Below are 5,000 nucleotides of genomic sequence, written 5' to 3'. Positions count from 1 at the left end.
CCAGACAAATCGCTCCACCAACTAAGAACGGCCATGCACCACCACCCACCGAATCAAGAAAGAGCTATCAATCTGTCAATCCTTCCGGTGTCCGGGCCTGGTGAGGTTTCCCGTGTTGAGTCAAATTAAGCCGCAGGCTCCACTCCTGGTGGTGCCCTTCCGTCAATTCCTTTAAGTTTCAGCTTTGCAACCATACTTCCCCCGGAACCCAAAAGCTTTGGTTTCCCGGAGGCTGCCCGCCGAGTCATCGGAGGAACTGCGGCGGATCGCTGGCTGGCATCGTTTATGGTTAGAACTAGGGCGGTATCTGATCGCCTTCGAACCTCTAACTTTCGTTCTTGATTAATGAAAACATACTTGGCAAATGCTTTCGCTTCTGTTCGTCTTGCGACGATCCAAGAATTTCACCTCTAACGTCGCAATACGAATGCCCCCGCCTGTCCCTATTAATCATTACCTCGGGTTCCGAAAACCAACAAAATAGAACCGAGGTCCTATTCCATTATTCCATGCACACAGTATTCAGGCGGGCTTGCCTGCTTTAAGCACTCTAATTTGTTCAAAGTAAACGTGCCGGCCCACCGAGACACTCACTCAAGAGCACCCTGGTAGGATTGCAACGGGGTCCGCCTCGGGACGCACGAGCACGCACGAGGCGCGTCGCACGCCTTCAGCTCGCCCCACCGGCAGGACGTCCCACGATACATGCCAGTTAAACACCGACGGGCGGTGAACCAACAGCGTGGGACACAAATCCAACTACGAGCTTTTTAACCGCAACAACTTTAATATACGCTATTGGAGCTGGAATTACCGCGGCTGCTGGCACCAGACTTGCCCTCCAATAGATACTCGTTAAAGGATTTAAAGTGTACTCATTCCGATTACGGGGCCTCGGATGAGTCCCGTATCGTTATTTTTCGTCACTACCTCCCCGTGCCGGGAGTGGGTAATTTGCGCGCCTGCTGCCTTCCTTGGATGTGGTAGCCGTTTCTCAGGCTCCCTCTCCGGAATCGAACCCTGATTCCCCGTTACCCGTTACAACCATGGTAGGCGCAGAACCTACCATCGACAGTTGATAAGGCAGACATTTGAAAGATGCGTCGCCGGTACGAGGACCGTGCGATCAGCCCAAAGTTATTCAGAGTCACCAAGGCAAACGGACCGGACGAGCCGACCGATTGGTTTTGATCTAATAAAAGCGTCCCTTCCATCTCTGGTCGGGACTCTGTTTGCATGTATTAGCTCTAGAATTACCACAGTTATCCAAGTAACGTGGGTACGATCTAAGGAACCATAACTGATTTAATGAGCCATTCGCGGTTTCACCTTAATGCGGCTTGTACTGAGACATGCATGGCTTAATCTTTGAGACAAGCATATGACTACTGGCAGGATCAACCAGGGAGCTGCGTCAACTAGAGCTGAGCAGCCGGCCGCCCGGGAGTGTGTCCCGGGGGCCCGCGCGAACACGCAAGCGTCCGCTCAATTATTCTGCAAACAGGAGGAGGCTGAGCTCCCCTGCACAATACACCTCGAAACCCTCTCAGGTCCCGGCGGCGCGCAGCGCCGTCCTAAGTACTTGGTCGGGTTCGAGAGAGGCGCAATCGCCCGGAGTTTGGCGAGTAGACGCTTTAGGTGCGACCACCCGTGCTCCCAACTGAGCTTGCCGCTGCCGACAGAGGCCCGGGAGCGTGCTGTCGTGGCATTGCCGGCGGGAGACAACACGCGCCACCTACGGTGGCCGGCAGCTCCAACGCCAGCGCCACAGAAGGACAAAAGCCCCACTTGGGTGCCGAAGCGAACTCTCCCAGCACAGCGCACGCGCCAACACGTCCGCACAGCTGCGATACAAACCACCTGCGAGAACCGCAGAGGCGACCGAGCAGCAGACGGCGTCGCGGCGCCGAGCGCCGGGCGGCGGCGCATCCTCAGCGCACACAGTCCTCAATCGGACCAGCACACTGCAGATGTCCACCGCGCTTCGCACCGGGCCCGCGAGGACCTACTTTGGCCGCACGGCGCCGCGTGCAGGGTGCGCCGGCGCGCAGCTGCGCCGCCTGCCGCCTCCGTCGGCCGGCGCGCCTGCCACTGGCCGCCCCCACCAGCCGGCTGTAGCGCGTGCGCCCACGCACCGCGCGGCCAGCACGCCGGGAGGCCCCCCCTCACCGGCCGGGGACGGTCCCACCCAGCCACCGCCGCGTATCGCTTCACACCCACATGCCATTCACGTTCGTGGGCATGGTGGGTATCGCTGAAACAACCGGTTGGTAGCTCAACCGATCGTCGCCATCACTGATTCACCTCTAGCGAGAACAACCGCACCACAACGGTTTACCAGTTGTTCATTTGCGTAACGTCACCAGCAAACGTAGACGTCCATCGCCATTTGCAAATTCAACGATTGTTGCATGCCTGTGTCAGGTGTCACGACACACTATGTCTGCCCACATACACGCAACAACATGTGCACGCTTCGCGAACACGTGGAAGGTGGCCCCCGTACGTATGCGATGTCCATTGCGCGAACGACTGTCAACCGGCCTCTGTCGCATGTCGCAGATGTGGAACGCAGTGCACCATGCTATCACGGTGTGTGAGAAGAGACGACTACGTCTGACAACACGCGCCACTACATCAACAGACGGCTCATGCTGATCGCCATCCACGGCATACCATACTGCAATCCAGCTCTTATAGGGAGACGACACGTAGCTGAGTGCACAATATTTGGACCGTATGGTTCGCCGTTGTTGGCGCAGTCGTGGTACGGTCACACATGTACCACGATGTATCATTCAGTACATGAGGACCAATGTGCAGTACAGTGTGTGATTTGGACGTACAACATCAGCGGACAGTTGACACAAGCCGTACCACAACGTAGGCTGTGCTTCGCCATGCGAATGCCAATGAACAACTGCGAAGGGCATTGAGCATGTACGTCCTGCTGCCATCCGCATTACAGTGTATAGCTGCAAGGTGTTTAACATGAAGCGATACTCTGGGGACCGGGCAGTGCGAGTAGCAAACTATATTGCGGGGGTTGCAGTTAGGCAACACTACACTAATTTAACGCGTCGTATGACAATTACAGAGCAGGTTAAGGCCCAACGTGTGTTGGGTTAAGGCCCAACGTGTGTTGGGTTAAGGCCCAACGTGTGTTGGGTTAAGGCCCAACGTGTGTTGGGTTAAGGCCCAACGTGTGTTGGGTTAAGGCCCAACGTGTGTTGGGTTAAGGCCCAACGTGTGTTGGGTTAAGGCCCAACGTGTGTTGGGTTAAGGCCCAACGTGTGTTGGGTTAAGGCCCAACGTGTGTTGGGTTAAGGCCCAACGTGTGTTGGGTTCAGGCCCAACGTGTGTTGGGTTCAGGCCCAACGTGTGTTGGGTTCAGGCCCAACGTGTGTTGGGTTCAGGCCCAACGTGTGTTGGGTTCAGGCCCAACGTGTGTTGGGTTCAGGCCCAACGTGTGTTGGGTTCAGGCCCAACGTGTGTTGGGTTCAGGCCCAACGTGTGTTGGGTTAAGGCGCAACGTGTGTTGGGTTAAGGCGCAACGTGTGTTGGGTTAAGGCGCAACGTGTGTTGGGTTAAGGCGCAACGTGTGTTGGGTTAAGGCGCAACGTGTGTTGGGTTAAGGCGCAACGTGTGTTGGGTTAAGGCGCAACGTGTGTTGGGTTAAGGCGCAACGTGTGTTGGGTTAAGGCGCAACATGGGTTGGGTTAAGGCGCAACATGGGTTGGGTTAAGGTACAATATGGGTTGGGTTAAGGTACAATATGGGTTAGGTTAAGGTACAATATGGGTTAGGTTAAGGCGCAACGTGGGTTAGGTTAAGGCGCAACGTGGGTTAGGTTAAGGCGCAACGTGGGTTAGGTTAAGGCGCAACGTGGGTTAGGTTAAGGCGCAACGTGGGTTAGGTTAAGGCGCAACGTGGGTTAGGTTAAGGCGCAACGTGGGTTAGGTTAAGGCGCAACGTGGGTTAGGTTAAGGCGCAACGTGGGTTAGGTTAAGGCGCAACGTGGGTTAGGTTAAGGCGCAATATAGGTTACGTTAAGGCGCAATATAGGTTAGGTTAAGGCGCAATATAGGTTAGGTTAAGGCGCAATATAGGTTAGGTTAAGGCGCAACGTGGGTTAGGTTAAGGCGCAATATAGGTTAGGTTAAGGCGCAATATAGGTTAGGTTAAGGCGCAATATAGGTTAGGTTAAGGCGCAATATAGGTTAGGTTAAGGCGCAATATGGGTTAGGTTAAGGCGCAATATGGGTTAGGTTATGGCGCAATATGGGTTAGGTTAAGGCGCAATATGGGTTAGGTTAAGGCACAATATGGGTTAGGTTAAGGCACAATATGGGTTAGGTTAAGGCACAATATGGGTTAGGTTAAGGCACAATATGGGTTAGGTTAAGGCACAATATGGGTTAGGTTTAGGCACAATATGGGTTAGGTTAAGGCACAATATGGGTTAGGTTAAGGCACAATATGGGTTAGGTTAAGGCACAATATGGGTTAGGTTAAGGCACAATATGGGTTAGGTTAAGGCACAATATGGGTTAGGTTAAGGCACAATATGGGTTAGGTTAAGGCACAATATGGGTTAGGTTAAGGCACAATATGGGTTAGGTTAAGGCACAATATGGGTTAGGTTAAGGTACAATATGGGTTAGGTTAAGGTACAATATGGGTTAGGTTAAGGTACAATATGGGTTAGGTTAAGGTACAATATGGGTTAGGTTAAGGTACAATATGGGTTAGGTTAAGGCACAATATGGGTTAGGTTAAGGTACACATTGTTGTAAGGAAAGGTGTATTGGGGGGGGGGGGGGGGGCGGGCGGGCGGCGGCGGCCGGTTTGTTGATTGTGATTATAGTAAGTGGATGCCTGCGGCATCATCTGATTTGCCACGTCAGGATGCACCTTTGGCTCATGACAGGCGGCGCTCTGATTCCATGCTTGTGGCAGACCTGTGTCTTTCATTCCTGCCATTGTTTGTGTGCTGTGAC

At 53.7% G+C, this 5,000-nt stretch overlaps 1 non-coding gene across 1 annotated transcript in view; it reads right to left on the bottom strand.

Annotated features, from left to right (window-relative positions):
• LOC124570079 overlaps positions 1 to 1,408 on the bottom strand; it is a 1,910-nt gene extending 502 nt beyond the window's left edge. The window contains exon 1 of the ribosomal RNA XR_006971472.1: positions 1 to 1,408. This exon is cut by the window's left edge and continues 502 nt beyond it. This is a non-coding gene — a ribosomal RNA (small subunit ribosomal RNA).
• Between the last annotated feature and the right edge of the window lie 3,592 nt (positions 1,409 to 5,000).

Source organism: Schistocerca americana, unplaced genomic scaffold (assembly GCF_021461395.2).
Source record: "Schistocerca americana isolate TAMUIC-IGC-003095 unplaced genomic scaffold, iqSchAmer2.1 HiC_scaffold_158, whole genome shotgun sequence".
In the NCBI taxonomy this organism is placed as follows: Eukaryota; Metazoa; Arthropoda; class Insecta; order Orthoptera; family Acrididae; genus Schistocerca; species Schistocerca americana.
The sequence above is the reverse complement of the archived record's forward strand: the minus strand, read 5'-3'. Positions and strand labels throughout refer to the sequence as shown.